This window comes from Bombina bombina, chromosome 4 (assembly GCF_027579735.1).
Source record: "Bombina bombina isolate aBomBom1 chromosome 4, aBomBom1.pri, whole genome shotgun sequence".
Lineage (NCBI taxonomy): Eukaryota > Metazoa > Chordata > Amphibia > Anura > Bombinatoridae > Bombina > Bombina bombina.
Genome location: NC_069502.1, coordinates 746,719,720 through 746,737,481, shown reverse-complemented (window position 1 = coordinate 746,737,481; position 17,762 = coordinate 746,719,720).

The following is a 17,762-nucleotide window of genomic DNA, read 5'->3' as shown; positions in this document are numbered from 1 at the left end:
TATGGTCAGCAACCAAGAACGATATCAGCTGAGGGAACCAAGACCACAGACAATGTACAAATAGTGGGTAATGTTGTTAATCTGTCATCTATCTCTTTGAATGAAGCACAATATAGAGTATTGAATCTTGGTTTGAACTTTGCACCTACAAATGATTTTGATTTGTTCCAAACCATTATAGACATAAATAGATTGACTCGGAACTTCACACTCCAGAAACATTTCTCTGATGTCCATGATACTCCTAATGAATCAATACCTAAGACTAAAAGTAACTCTGACTTTTATTATAATAAACCAAATTTTCTAGAAGGCTGTGATATTGTTTCATTACAACAACTCCAGCTAAATTCGATATCTGAACAAGATACTAGAAGCAGAGGTCCCAGCATCAAGAAAAAGTCAACATTTTATCCCATACAAAGCAGAGGGAATATCATAGAAACATTTCACAGTAGAGTGGAAAATGACTTAGTGAAATTAAAGTCCCAACGATCCATTCGCAGGCCCAGTCTGTCCTTATCAGAGAAAGAAGCTGTTGCTTCCCTAAAAAACAATGATGACTTAGTTGTCAGAAAATCTGACAAGGGCGGAATGGTAGTGGTAATGGATCGCATCCAGTATGTTGCTGAGGGCCTGAGACAACTTCAGAATGAGGAAGATTATCTGGTGTTAAATAGAGATCCAACACCAGAATATAAAAATGAATTGAAACATCTTTTGGATGATGGTTTAGAACAAGGGTGTATAGACACAAATACGGCTAAATATTTTTGTTGACAGCCCCAAAACCCCCTTGTTCCACCATTTCCCAAAAACAAATCCCTTACAGAAGTCAAAGGCCGCCCCATTGTGAGTGGGGTTGATTAACTTTTAGGAAATCTATCCCAGTGGCTAGATAATATCTTGCAGCCCATTGTACTGTCATTGCTCTCATATGTGAGAGACACTAAGCACATTCTCAACATACTTGAATATGTAGAATGGTCTGATTCTTGCACATGGTTGACAATCGATGTTGTCTCTTTATATTCGAGTATCCCACATTCCAGGGGTGTTGAAGCTGTTACTTTTTTTCTAGATCATTTTATGGATTATGATCGCAGTCTTAAGAATTATATTCTTAAAGTACTCACATTTCTTTTGACTCACAATTTTTTTCAAATTTGAAGACACCTATTATCTCCAAAGATAATTTGCCCCCTCCTACGCTAATTTATTTTTAGGATGGTGGGAGTTTTACCACATCTTTGGAGATAATAATCCATATAGAGATTATATATCTCTTTATCAGAGATATATAGATGACCTTATCTTTATATGCATAGGTGGTGAGGAAATCATTCCTGATTTTCTGGAATATTTACATCAGAATGACATCAACTTAAAATTCACATGTGAGCATAGTTCACACAGCATCAACTACCTGGATGTAACTTTAAGAGGCAATTCCCAGGGTAAAATTGAGTTTACTGTATATAGGAAACCTATATCAGGGAACTCACTGCTCCAGGGCACTAGCTGTCATCCGAAACATGTCCCTTTCGATATCGCGAAAGGTGAGTTCATGCGGCTCAGAAGAAACTGCACTAGTACTGTGCAGTTTAATAAAGAATCTGTAGACTTGGAGAAAAGGTTGATCAGTAGAAAATATCCCAAAGCCATAGTGAGAAGAGCTAAAATTGCAGTGAGTGCTATAGAGAGAAAGGATCTACTCCATTTGAAATCCGCTAAGGGGAATGTCTTTAAAGGTGTAACTTTTGTTACCAATCACAGTGCACAGTATCAAGAGATATGTAAAATTGTGCGCAAACATTTTTCACTCCTCTCCGCGGATGACAAATTAGTCAACACTGTAAATAATGGCTCATATGCTCATACAGGAGGAGCCCAACTTTGGGTAACATCTTAGCACCAACATTACTCAAACCAAAGGATGAGCCAAGGGGATCCTGGTTGAGACATACTGGCATGTTCAGATGTGGTCGACGAAAATGTAAACCCTGTGATTATGTCAAAGTTACTAAAAGTTTCTCCAGCAGGGTTACACATAAAACCTATGATATAGGTACATGTATGAATTGCACAACTGAATATGCCATATACCTCATCGATTGTTCCCTCTGCAATGTGCAGTATGTGGGGCTTACCTCTAGGGACCTCAATACTAGAATGCGTGAACATTTGTCATCATTTAAAGTTAACAGAGCTACTACACCCATAGTTCAGCATTTTGGTGCTTTCCACAATAATGACTGCAATACTTCTCTTGGTGTGCCATAGAGAAGATTACCAGACCCACAAGAAGTGGGGACATAGACACTATTTTGGCAAGAAGGGAAAGTTATTGGATATTCACTCTTGATACTAGGCTACCTAAAGGGCTTAATTCCAGGTTTGATATCATTAATCACTGGGAGTGAATATCTGCTCCCTTTCTGCCATTTATAGTAATACGTTTGTAGATATAGTGAATACATTTAGCATCATATTGTATGCATTACAGTTTTACTAACCACAACTTTATGTAACATTTACTCAGTATACATAATCGGTCACTCTTGGTTCATTTTGCTTATATCTTTCTCGTTACTGTGAGTATATTATTCGGTTACATGTATATACTACAGCTTGCTGGATTTGGTTAATCATTTTAAACACGTCTTGATATATTCTTTTATATCTTATCTTATGCATTTTTTGGATGAGAAGCTCTCATTCATTATTCTACTATGATGTTACTGATATACCATTATAATGTATAAGTATTTAGTAATATTTCCCTACCATTGCTGTATATGTCTATAATCTGTCTCTTTAAGCTTATATTACGTGGTATTGTTTACTATCTTACAGCATTGGGTACGTGGACGTGTTTGTATGTTTTTCCATATATTTGTAGTTTAAAATTTATATTTATATTTATATTTATTTTAAATTTAAATTTATTCATTTATAATTTCTACCACATTTAGCATTCTTTAGTTAATGTACAAAGTGTACCAGATAGGACTTTCATTACTGCTTAGATCATAGATCATGCTATATGTACCGATAAAATGTTCTTCTATATGTGACACTATATGTAATTGCTGAATACTAGTTTTTCTAGTCTTTATTTATTTATATCTATACTTGTTCTATATGTGTATTGTCACACTCTTGAATCTTTAACACATTCACAGTATATGAATTTGTATCATTACCATCCTACATACTACTATTATACTCTACCTGTATTTATACATATATATCTTTTTTACATCAAAATTGTTTATATTGCTATATGTATATAGGATTACATGCCCATTTATCTTACGCATGTTGGTATACTAAATTCTAAATTCCAGTCTATTCTAGTTTGTGCCCACACTCAGTGTTGATACAGTTGTATAATATTACAATGTATAATATCTGCATTAGTATTGTCAAATCTGCAGTTACATCTCACCAAGGGTTAATAATGTAAATAGGCTTTCAGTTTCTTTTACTGAGAATAGGTAGGATTTTACTTAATTGCTTTTCCTACAACATTGGTCAGTGTCATCAGGGCGTTGGTTTGTTTTAACCTATTACATTTGCCAATAAGGTTTTTAAACAAAACGTGGGGGTCAGCACATCAGGCTGTGACTACGGAATTTCTTTCCGAAACGCGTATGCCTGTGTGCTGCGCCCAAGTCTGACTTGATCTTGTGTTTGCTGTGTTCCTGTTTTAAAAGGTCTTCAATAAAGGTTTCTTACTTTTAAACTACTTAATGGATGTCGGAATTTCCTTTGCATGAACTTTTTATAATATATGTTTACAAACTTTTTTCATCACAGCTTTTTGGAACATTATTATTTTTCTTCTTTTATAAAAAAGTCACCAAAGATTTTTTCCAAATAATTTTTTAACTTATTTTTTCACTCATTTTTTCACTTATTATTCTTTACTATTTTTTTCCTTTTTTATATTTTTTTATCTTGTGTACACAAGTTCCATTAGTGCACGCAATTGTTCATTTATTTCTGTCAGGATTGTTATTATCATTTGGATATGTGTTTATATCTCTTAGATTGATTGCACACCTTTATCACCTGATCACCTGATCACATGAACCGAGTAGGTTAAGTTATGTATTCACAATTTATGTTAATATTACACTAATTTACGAAGGACACACACAACCCAAAATAAGAATCATTTAGGAAACTATTTGTATTTAGAAGGTACAAATTCTATTTATTTATTTTTCATTTTTATCTATTTTTATTTATCTCCAGGCAATTACCCACTGTTTAGAAGGGTATACAGAGGCACACAGCATAGGATACTCAATAAAATTTCCAGTCAATACCTACTGTTTAGAAGGGTATACATAGGCACTCACCAAAGAAAAAAAACAGATAAAAAACAGCATCACACCACCCTTAGACCCTTGGAGGCATTTTTTATTGTCCAATTTTGAGAGGAATATTTCCCAATTCATTAGAGGTCTGTTGAATCATTTGCATCAAGTGGCAAATTGTACATTGTGGATCCACAATTTTTTAAACTGTATTTTTTAAACTGTATATCTAACAAGAGTTTTTATATGATTCAGTATTTTAAATTGAATGTTTTGTATTAAAACCATTTTTAATTATCCAACTTTAAATTTATTACAAATACCTAAGCCCTCATTGAGGCGCTCTGTACTTCCACACCTAATTTGTTTTAACTCTTAGGCTAGCTAGAGAGCCTCTAGTCAGAGCTAAAGATATATCAATCCTTGGCGCGATATCTAAACTTACCAGGACACCTCAAACAATATACTCCCTACGAGTATCTGGCTCACGCCCCTTCATCAGGTGTAGAGTGAGTAGGGTGCAACTAGCTGTTAAATACTCAAAAGACAACCCATTTCCTGTTTGTTCAACCAATAGATTGTCTCCGGATATTTAACTAACAAGTTATTCTAAAATCGCCATCATGGAAAAGGGCATCAAAGAAATAATTCAGGCAATAATAAGATCTCTATATAGAAATTCTGAGAAAAATTGTATTTTTAATAGGACTAAACAAATATACTATCTAGCGGTGTGTACAAAGATGAATCTGTCATTAAAACATTGTATAACTATAATGACAACAAAATATATAAAACATATATAGAAAATCACTGCAAATGAATGATTCAGTATACTTGCCGCTGTATATTAAATCTAAAAAGATATAAAAAGATATATATACAACAAAAGTGGTGCAATTAATAACAAATGATGACTGAAAGAAACAATTTATTACACACATCTATTGTTACATTCTGTAAAGTACATCAAGTACATAGTATAATCCAAAACTAATTTAATAAACAATGAGTCAACGTTACAAATAATTCATAGTACTGCTACAGTGTCACAAGTACACTGCGGCATACACCCTAAATAGAAATTATTGTATATATGTAGCATGTTAACCTGGATTAGGGGAAGAGGGAAAGAGGGGAATAGGGACAGCAATCTGATAGTCCAGCCGGCTTGGGCTACCAAATGACCATCGGGGGGGGGGGGGAGAGATGAAAGGAAAGTCCAGATTAACATCTACTGGAATATATATAAATATATTCTATAAAAATAAAAATACTTTTATGTATATATGAAATGTAAATTTAATGGAAACCATTGCAGAAACTTATAAAACCTTAGCAAATAATATTTTACAAAAGCGATACAAGATCATAATTTTCATTTAAGACTATTGGTTGTAAGGTATTTAATTTAAGTATTCAGTAAGTATCACATTGGTTCAGAATTCTTTCATGGTCACCTCTACGTCTATCAATGTACTTGTTTGAAATGCTGAGAAACAGAATGTTTAAGAAAACTAGTTTCAATGTTATAAAGATGTTCATAAATTCTTTTACGAAGAGGGCGTGTTGTACGTCCTACGTAAAACAAATTACAGCTACATTTCAATATATATATTAGAAAAGTGGAGTCACAATTGATGAAATTTCTAACTTGCAATTGTATTTTCTCAAATTGGTATGTCAATACTATAATAATAATAATTATAATAATATTTACAGTAATCACACCTACCACCTCTATGCCAACCTTTTGGTGGAGCTGAAGTTAGTGTCTGTACTATTGCATTTTCATTTATTACAGTCTTATATTTTGTTTCTGTTTTTTCCATCTAATAAATTTCTGGCTCATATCAGAGGGGGAAAGAATTGATTTTAAATTCCGCCCTCTTTTACAGATCATACGGTTTCTATCGGGCAAACTTGATCCTAAAAAAGGGTCTTTTTTAAGTAAATGCCAATGTTTATTTACTGTATATTCTATCTTTTTCTTTTCTTCGCTATAAGTGGTTAACATTCTATTACAAAACTTACTATCCCAATCACTATTCATGATGGTGTTGCCATCCATTGTCTTTATATAGTATTTTTTCTTTCTACTTACCTCTGATTTACCTTCTAGCAACTTATTCCGATCCAGTTTGGATATTTCATCTATACTATTTTCCAGTAATGAAGATTCTAAACCTTTATCGATGAATCCCTTTTTCTAACATGTTGGCCTGAGAATGAAAATCAGGTATATTGGTACAGTTTTTCCTTATGCGGGCAAATTGGCCCTTAGGTATATTTTGGAGCCATTTCTTATCATGACAACTATTAGAATTAAGGTAAGTATTCTGATCTACTGTTTTAACCCCTTAATGACCGCAGCACTTTTCCATTTTCTGTCCGTTTGGGACCAAGGCTATTTTTACATTGTTGCTGTGTTTGTGTTTAGCTGTAATTTTCCTCTTACTCATTTACTGTAACCACATATATTATATACCGTTTTTCTCGCCATTAAATTGACTTTCAAAAGATACCATAATTTTCATCATATCTTATAATTCACTATAAAAAACATTATAAAATATGAGGAAAAAATGGAAAAAAACACATTTTTTCTAACTTTGACCCCCAAAATCTGTTACACATCTACAACCACCAAAAAACACCCATGCTAAATAGTTTCTAAATTTTGTCCTGAGTTTAGAAATACCCAATGTTTACATGTTCTTTGCTTTTTTTAAGTTATAGGGCCATAAATACAAGTAGCACTTTGCTATTTCCAAACCACTTTTTTTCAAAATTAGCGCTAGTTACATTGGAACACTAATATCTTTCAGGAATCCCTCAATATCCATTGACATGTATATATATTTTTTTAGAAGACATCCCAAAGTATTGATCTAGGCCCATTTTGGTATATTTTATGCCACCATTTCACCGCCAAATGCGATCAAATAAAAAAAATTGTTCACTTTTTCACAAATATTTTCACAAACTTTAGGTTTCTCACTGAAATTATTTACAAACAACTTATGCAATTATAGCATAAATGGTTGTAAATGCTTCTCTGGGATCCCCTTTGTTCAGAAATAGCAGACATATATGGCTTTGGCTAATTAGAAGGCTGCTAAATGCCCCTGCGCAAAATACGTGTATTATGCCCAGCAGTGAAGGGGTTAATTAGGGAGCATGTAGGGAGCTTCTAGGGTTAATTTTAGCTTTAGTGTAGTGTAGTAGACAACCCCAAGTATTGATCTAGGCCCATTTTGGTATATTTCATGCCACCATTTCACCGCCAAATGCGATCAAATTAAAAAAAACGTTAATTTTTTCACAATTTTAGGTTTCGCACTGAAATTATTTACAAACAGCTTGTGCAATTATGGCACAAATGGTTGTAAATGCTTCTCTGGGATGCCCTTTGTTCAGAAATAGCAGACATATATGACTTTGGCGTTGCTTTTTGGTAATTAGAAAGTCGCTAAATGCTGCTGCGCATCACACGTGTATTATGTCTAGCAGTGAAGGGGTTAATTAGGTAGTGTGTAGGGAGCTTGCAGGGTTAATTTTAGCTTTAGTGTAGAGTTCAGCCTCCCACCTGACACCTCCCACCCCCTGATCCCTCCCAATCAGCTCCCTTCCCTCCCCCACCCCACTATTGTCCCCGCCATCTTAAGTACTGGCAGAAAGTCTGCCAGTACTAAAATAAAAGATTTTTTTTTTTTTTTTTAAAGAAAAAAAAAAAAAAGCATATTTACATATGCTGTGTTTAGGATCCCCCTTAGCCCCCAACCTCCCTGATCCCCCCAAAACAGCTCTCTAAGCCTCCCCCTCTGCCTTATTGGGGGCCATCTTGGGTACTGGCAGCTGTCTGCCAGTACCCAGTTTGCACAATTAAATGTTTATTTTTTTATTTTATTTTTTATTTTTTCTGTTGTGTTATTTCCCCCCCCCCCCCATAGATCAACCCCCACCACCTAAATAACGCCTAAGGGTTTTTTTTTTTTTAATTATTGGTCCCACTTTTATTTTGGGACACATTTTTTTCTGTAGTGCAGCGGTCCCCACCCGGTCCCTGCCCCGGCGCGCGCCCGGACTTCCACGCCCACGATCCCGCCCCCCTCCACATGACCAGGGCCATCGATGGCCGCCACCCACCTCCCACACCGGCTCCCACCCACCAACGATACCGGCCATCGATGTCCGGTGCAGAGAGGGCCACAGAGTGGCTCTCTCTGCATCGGATGGCCATCTAAGGTTATTGCAGGATGCCTCCATATCGAGGCATCACTGCAATAACCGGAAAGCAGCTGGAAGCGAGCAGGATCGCTTCCAGCTGCTTTCCACACCGAGGACATGCAGGGTACGTCCTCAGGCGTTAACTGCCTTTTTTCTGAGGACGTACCCTGCACGTCCTCGGTCATTAAGGGGTTAAAATAGGTCTTATTTCTTATTTTGCTATCTTCACTAATAATATCCAAATCTAGAAATTCAGATTGATTACTATCGATTTTATAGTAAAAAATTAGACCCAAATTGTTTTTATTCAGATGTTCCAAAAAAACATTCAAAGACTCTATAATGCCTTTCCAAATTAGGATCACATCATCGATGTACCTTTAATATATTATCAAATTGTCTAAGAAATTAGTTTGAGTCCAATTATATTCCTTTTCCCAATTTGCTAAAACAAGGTTCACATAGCTATGGGCAAATCTAGTCCCCATAGCTGTGCCTTGTATTTGTTTGTAAAATTTACAGTTGAAGGAAAAATAATTGTTCTCAAGTATAAATTTAATACTTTTAGTAAAAAATTCTTGCTGAACAATTGAAGGAAAATCGAAATCTGAGAAAATCTTTTTTATTCTATCTACCCCTTCATCATTGTTTATAACTGTGTAAAGGGATCTTATATCAGCAGTGACAAATAATCAAGAGGGATTCCACACTTAATCTTTAAGAATTTTAAGTAATTCAGTGCTATCTTTCAAATATGAAGTAGTCCTCGGAACTAAAACCTGTAAAAACAGGTCCACATATAATGATAAATTAGAAGATATACTACTGATACCCGAAATTTTCGGTCTCCCGGTTGGGTTCACAACATTTTTGTGAATCTTCGGGAGATGATATAGGATTGGTATCTGTGGTTCTTTTATTAAGAGGAAATCAAATTCTTTTTTACAGATGGCTTTAGTTAATAGCCCTGATCTTAATAACTTTTCAAGTTCCCCAATTAATATCTTAGTTGGATCATATCTAATCAGTTTATAGCTTTGTGTATCAGACAGCAGACGGAGGGCCTAATTTCTATAGGTGTCAGTGTCTTGTATGACCACCCCTCCTCCTTTGTCTGCTTGCCTAATCACAATGCCATCATTATTTTTCAATTCTTTAATAACTTTTCTTTCATGTATATTGAGATTATAAGATATGTTATCATTATTTCCATTTTTTCTAAACCTCTTAAACCTCCTAGGTCCTGTGTTGTGAGAATATTTAAAGATTCTAAGAAACCACCTCTATTATGTATAGGATTAAATTTATGTTTAAATCTTTTTATTGATTTACAAGTAAATAAGAAGAAATGAATACAACAAAGGTCTTGCCGTTTCTACATATACCTTAAAGATGGGATAACATATACACATAACTTCTTATGATACAGTTCCTGGAGTACAAATGTTTTGTGAACATCCATAAGTGTCCTCTGGGAATTCTTGTCTACAAACATTTATCAAACTGAGCATCATGAGACTTTAGTAAGGTGATGGATGACAAGCCCAGTATGTCTCTGTATACATCCAGAGTATGTCTATCAGGTAGTACCACCGTACCATCTTACGAGAATAGAGTTTCCAGACCAATTAACCATAAGTCCAAATACTAAACAAAGAGAAAGGAAAAGGGATAGAAGAAGATAAGGAAAAGAGATGTGTATGCCCCTACCCCTTTCCGGTCATAGAGCTAATTGAGTAGTTCTTTACTTGGGTAGGTCGAATGGAGCAGAGTAAGTAGAGTAGGTCACCAAGGCTCTCCCGCCCCCCCCCCCCTCCTGAACGATACAGCTATTGGGTTCCTTGTCTCTGATGGATCCCAGTTATATTTATCTATTTAAGTTCCCGTTAAGTGTCCAGTAAAACCAGATTTTCTCAAATTGGGCTTGTGTGTCTAAGATTTGAGATGCAGATTCATACATGCGGTAGGTCAGCGCTAATTTGTTCCTCACCTCCTCCCAAGAGGGAGCATTCGTTTTCCAGTATTTTGCAATACTGATTCTAGTAACCGTACATGCAATCTTAATGAATATGTTTATATGTTTGTTGAATCGGGGAAAGGGCTCGTTCAACAGAGCTTGTGCTGGATGTAACTGGATCTGATCCTCTAGGATCGAACTTAGTAGGGAGGATAAGTGAGTCCATATAGGCTGTATTATAGTGCAATCCCACCACATATGGCGGTATGATCCTATTTCCCCGCAACCTCTGTAACAGAATCTATTGTTGGTGAGGGACATATGGTGAGTTTTGATCGGGGTTAAATACCACCTGTACATGGTTTTGATAGTATTTTCTCTTAGATCTGCGCTTAAAAGGCACGAGCAAGCCGCATGGAAAGTTTCATCCCATTCATTTTTATGTTTGTTTATATCTAGGTCTTCTTCCCATTGTAAAAGTATTGAGGGTTTAGTGGAGTTGTTTAAAGACTGGATCTCCAGATACAATCTGGATATCGCTTTTTTGGGTCTATGTGTCGATTTCAGTAACATTTCTATAACCGTGGGTGTAATGAATTTGGTTGTTCTTGTGTATTGTTGAATGGCAGAGTTGACCTGGAGATATTGAAACCATAGTAGTTTCAGCGGAGCCAGTTGGTTCTGAATTTGAGAAAATGTCTTAGATTTTTCCCCCTCCATCCAATCCGCCACCCTGTAAGTCCTTTATTTGCCCACTTGTCCACTATACTTTGAACTTCACTAGAGAGAAGGTATCTTATTGGGCACATTAGTGTGTGAGTGGGTAATAACCTCTGTTGTTTGGTTAGTAGGGACCATAAATGTGTGGTGTGGTCTAGGATGTGTGAGCGATATTTGTCGGAAGTAGCACCCGTTGGATGTTTGTTCCATAGAATGTCGTCAGCATAAGTGGACCCCCTTAGATCTGCTTCCAGATTGGTCCATAGGACCATCTTCTCTTTACCCCCCAGAAGTAGTGTTTGTGCTAGTCTTGCTGCTCTATAGTATTCTAACAAGTTAGGGGCACCTATCCCTCCCAGTGTCTTATGTTTTGAGATAAGTGTAGATGAGATTCTGGCCATTTTTTTCCCTCTGATAAAAGCTATTAATTCTGCTTGTAATATTTTTAAGTCTGAAATCGGGACTTCTATGGGAAGTGTCCTAAATAGATATAATAGGCGGGGTAAAATAGTCATCTTTATTGCCGCTAGTCTACCCATCCAAGAAAAAGTATATGTCTTCCACTTATTTAAATCTTTCCTGATATTTCTATATATGACTTCGTAATTATGTTTATATAGTTGATTAATTTGGGGGGTCAAATGAATCCCTAAATATTTAAGAGAGTGAGTGGCCCAATTCAAGTCAAAGTTGGCTTCTATAAGTTTTTTGGTGTGCTGTGGGAGACCCAATGACAGAGCCTCACACTTGTCAAGATTAACTTTATAACCCGAAATTTGGGAAAATTCCTCTAGGGTTTTATAGAAGTTGGGCAGAGAGATAAGAGGTCTAGTTAATGTTAGCATTATGTCATCCGCGAAAGTGTTAATTTGTATTCCTGGTCTTTAATTACTACTCCAGAAATGTCCGGTGTCTGTCTAATTTTGGCCGCTAGAGGTTCTATGCAGAGTGCAAAGATGAGGGGAGACAAAGGGCATCCCTGTCCTGTACCGTTTAATATAGGGAAGGATCTAGATTTGTAACCCGACATGGAAACCCGAGCCAACGGAGTTGAGTAAATCATGTTCAATGCTTTAATAAAGGCCCCTCCAAATCCCATCCGAAGCAAAACTGCCCTCATGAATTCCCAATCTATTCTGTCGAATGCCTTCTCCGCATCCAGTGAAAGGAGCAGAGAAGGCACCCGAGTTTTCCCCACATAATCTATAATATTCAATAACCTCCGCACATTGTCCGGTGCCTCTCTTTCCCTAACAAAACCCACCTGATCCAAATGGATCAATTTTGGTAGGATGACTTTTAGTCGGTTAGCTAAGATTTTTGTGAGGATCTTTATATCCTGGTTGATGAGTGAGATAGGGCGGTAACTAGAGCAGAGTTTATGATTTTTCCCAGGTTTTGGTATTACCACAATCCTAGCTTGTAGGAGGACATCCGGTATGTTATACCCTTCTAGTATGTAGTTACAGAAGTTAGCAAGGTGGGGTACCAGTATTCCCTTAAATGTTTTATAATATTCGCTAGCAAACCCATCTGGTCCTGCAGCTTTCCCAGATTTAGGGCTCCATGTACTAAGCAGTCAGCGAGCTACCCGCAACAAATCTCGCGTCAAAACTCGCAACCTGATATGTACAAAGCCGTCAATTATGTTAAAACTCGCATCTTTAAAATTGCGAGCGTACTTATTAGCCAAACCTCACTACCTCTCCATTTTTTACTGTAATTAGACACATTTGACCACCAACTCGCCAAAAACGAATGTACTAAAAAATCTATTTGTCCGCTCGCGTCAATCTCCGCCCCCACCTCGTTATTTTTGCCTCGCCACCTTTTAGGTGGCGGGCAAGGTACAAAACAATAGGAAAGTCACTCTAGACGCCAGTCTAGACATATATAAAAGGCAGTAATATCAGCATTGTACTTGCATTGTTCATTTCAGCAGCTATGGAGAGAATTCTGTTTTTGTTTATTCTCCGTGTGATGCAAATCCGGGCTAGAAGACAGAATACTGGAAATGTAGCTAATCGTATCGTTAGAAGAAGGAGAGTTCGTGCCCCCATGTATTCCTTCCACGGGTTGGTTTGCACGGCCTTTCTGACCGAGAGATCATACAAAGATTCCGGCTTGATCGTGAATCGATATTACACCTGTATCGAGAGATTGAAGATCATTTGGAGCCGATGACTGCTCGTTCACAAGCTATTCCGGGACTTCTGAAACTATTAGCTGCATTGCATTTTTTTGCAACAGGCTCCTTTCAGGCAGTTTCTAGCGTCATTATTGGAATGAGTCAATCTGCTTTTTCACGCCACTTATCCAAAAGTAATAGGGGCTATGATGGTTATTTTTCATCGATATGTTTGTTTGCCATCTACCCCTGAAGAATGGCAATCTATCAAGTCAAATTTCTATAGGATGGCTGGGATGCCCAATGTCCTAGGTGCCATAGACTGTACCCATGTTGCTGTAAGACCACTTCAAGCTCGTGAGGAGATCTATAGGAATAGAAAGCATTTCCATTCCTTGAATGTCCAGATGGTCTGTGACCCCAACATGAGGATTATCTGTGTCCGTTCTAACTTTCCTGGCTCCTGTCATGATTCTTACATCTTAAGGCAGACTGGGTTATACCGGAAGTTCGAGGACGGAAATATGCCTGAAGGATGGCTTCTAGGTAAGCATAACTGGCGTCTAATTTGTCTCTCATTTCAATGTACAAAAATTGCGCCCAATTTGTCGACTGTAATCTGTATAGTTTAAATTTGTATTGTATAGTTCTGAATCTTTATAATTATTCTTATATTAATATTTATATTTATTATATCTTCTATTAGGAGATGGAGGGTACTCATGTACAGAATGGCTGTTGACTCCCTATAACAACCCACAGACCAGAAGACAAGTACGTTTCAATGAAGCTCACCGATCTACCAGGGGGATTATTGAGAGGACTTTCAGTCTTTTGAAAATGCGGTTTCGATGTCTTGATCGTTCTGGTGGTGCTATGCAGTATGCACCAGAGAAAGTTGCAAAAATTATATTGGTTTGCTGCATACTGCACAATATAGCAATTAAAAGAGGCTGTCCATTAGAAGATGAAGATCCAATAGATGCTGATGATTTACCTGAAGAAATATGTGTAGAACAAGCTAATAGGCGTGGAAATGCAACAAGGGACATGGTTTCAGAACAATATTTTGAAGATTAAAGTTTCAGTTGATCAATAAAAAACTTTCTTTATTAACTTGTCTCCATTTTTTTTTAAGAATTAAGGTTATTAAAAATCACTCATGATAAACAGTTAAATACATAACAGTTGTTGCTCTTCAATTATCAAAGGTTTCAAATAAATAAAGTTTATGATCAAAGTTATTACAGACAATATATTATAGGTAATACATTGTCTTTGTGACATCACACTAGTGTCTACAGCTGCTCTCACTCTTTTACATAATGTGATTAGTGTAATATAATCCCTCCATAGCTAATGCTAATTCATTGTATTGTGTCATTGAATTGTAGCTGTAACAAGCAACAGTATATTCAACAGTGCTTTATGTTATCAGATAGGATTTTTGAGTTAAAAAAGACTTGCTAATTTGATTTGTTTTATTCTAACCTCAATTTTTAACAGCTACTAGGTTTTCCCATATTCAAATAAATACCTTAAGGGATTACTCTTAACACTTATTTTCTTATCCTTAATAATATATTTTTCCATTCAAGATTTGTTAAAAGAATAGTGGCATATAGAAAATAATGGCAAATAAATTATTTTATTACAAAATTACAATCTTTAAACATTATATATTAACAATTGTAAACCAAAGTAACTTTTAATGCATATAAACACATATGAAAAAAAAGAAAATGTTTAGAAGCAAAATAACAATTGTAAACCAAAATAAATTTTAATACATATAAACACATATGAAACAAAGAAAATGTTTAGAAAAAAATAACAATTGTAAACCAAAGTACATTTTAATACATATAAACACATCTTAAAAAAATAAAATGTTTAGAAACAAAATAAAAATTGTAAACCAAAATAAATTTTAATACATATACACACATCTGAAACAAAGAAAATGTTTAGAAACAAAATAACAATTGTAAACCAAAGTAAATTTTAATACATATCAACACATCTGAAACAAAGAAAATGTATAGAAAGCAAATATCATTTGTAATAACTATAAACATCGATATTTACAAATCTTCATAAAATACATTAATCTACATATACATTATATTTTTTTCTATTTTTCGGGGATACATATCTATATCAATGCGCTAATGATTGACATAACGATTAATCACGTCATCGTCAAACATGTTGCGTCCTGAACCTTTTGGTGCTGGAGAATTGGTGATATTAGTTTATGCCATGGATAAATATTTCCCTAAACGGATTGGTGGTGTGAGGGGAGTGAGACAGTAATGCAGAGACAAAATTATATACGAGATGCTGAGAAGAATGCATCGTATTTCAAAAATTAAAAGAACAAGACGACAGTGTCTTAGAAAATATAGTGATTTGAAGAGAAGAGAACCGAAGTACTATAAATCGATTCGAAGATTGATAAGGACATGTAAGTTTCAAAATTATATATGAAATAATTTTTTATAATATAAAAAAAGGGTTTATTTTTGAACTGCGTCATCATTGACGAATCCAGGACAATATTAGTTTCTGAGTGTTACTTTGACTATATTAGTATATACAATTGCAAAAAGTTAAAAAAATAAGCATGCAGAACTGAGTTAGTAGATTAAAATTTAACTATATTACTATATACACTTAAAAGGTTAGAAAAGTTAGCATAAAAAATTAGTTAGTAGAGTAAAATATAACTATATTAGTATATACCATTGAAACATGCAGAACTGAGTTAGTAGAATAAAATATAAATATATTACTATATACCATTGAAACATGTTAGAAAAGTAAGCATGCAGAACTGAATGTTTTGAAAACAAAAAATTACTTGGAATAATTAAATTTATTTTTTTTATTCCAAATCTTTTTTATATATATGTTTATAGATATGAGAAGTAGGAGAATGAAGTGTGAACACCCACCACGCTACCTAAGGTCAATGTTGGTGCAAACACCCAGAAGTGAAGCTCTTTCTCCACCTTTGCCAATAACACTATTGGATATTGAATTATCTCCAAATCCATATGAAATTTTTCATAAAAAGACACAGACAGGTAATGACTTATTATTTAACTTTTAAATCATATATTTTAGGTTTTGGCTTAAAAAGTTTTAGCATGCAATATTAATCAAGTTGCTAATTTACTTCTATTATCATTTTTTTCCTCATTATCTTTCTATCTTTATTTGAAAAAGAAGGCATCTAAGCTAAGGAGCCAGCCAATTTTTTGTTGAGCACCATGGACAGCACTTTTTGATTGGTTCTGTCCAATTAGCAAGTACAACACAGTTGGTTCACCAAAAATGGGCTGGCATCTAAACTTACATTCTTGCTTTTCAAATAAAGATACAAAAAGAATGAAGTAAAATAGAACGTTTATTTAAATTGCATGCACTATCTGAATCATGAAACTTAGAAATTGGGTTCAATGTCCCTTTTAATGATTATTATTATAGTTTTAAATAATATATCCTAGGTTTTTGATTTAATAGTTTTCTATCTTTATCTTTGTAATTACGTTCATAGATATTACCATGGAAGACATGGAAAATAGTATGGAAATGGAAGAATTTCAAAATCCTGATAGTGTGCCAATATTTGAAGCCTTGAGTTCAGATGATACTCAACCAAGGATAGAAGTTTTACCAACAATGATGGTAGATAAAGGTATGTTTCATACTCAGTAATCTTAAATCTAAGAAAATCAAAGTTTTAACTAATACATATTGTATATTTCAAATAGGAGTTGGCTCAGATGAAAGCTTTAAAGGAGTGGACATAAGTGTAGAAGCTAATATAGTAGATAACCTAGATAACAGCACATCAGGAGGTAATATTTGTGATGAAAAACCCTATCATACCTTGCATATGTATATGAAAATTGAATTAAAATTTGCTTTGCATTTATTTTTCTACAGATTTATCTTCAAAATCAACTATTGAAACTGCAGACAAAAGTACTCAGAGTTGTCTTGAAGATCATGTTAAACAAAAAATTTCTAAAATTAGGGCAACTTTGGGAATGTTAATGGAGCAAGTAGATTTTTTATACCGTAAATATGTTATTTGATTTCATTTTTTGTTTTGTCATGATGATTGTCAGAAGAATGACAATTAATAACTGAGAAAAACTTTTGTGTTGAAGAATCAAAAGTGATTTTGAATTTATGTAAATAAACTTTTTTTGGGGGCATAAAAAAATTTGTCTTTATTAAATAATAACATTTTAAACTTAAAGAACACAAAACTAACTTATTAAACAATATATCGATGAAAAAAAATTAACAGTGACTAATATAGTGTTATAAATAATAAATTAAATGTTCACTCCAGACGTGGCCTCTTTGGGTCTGTTGTACCCTC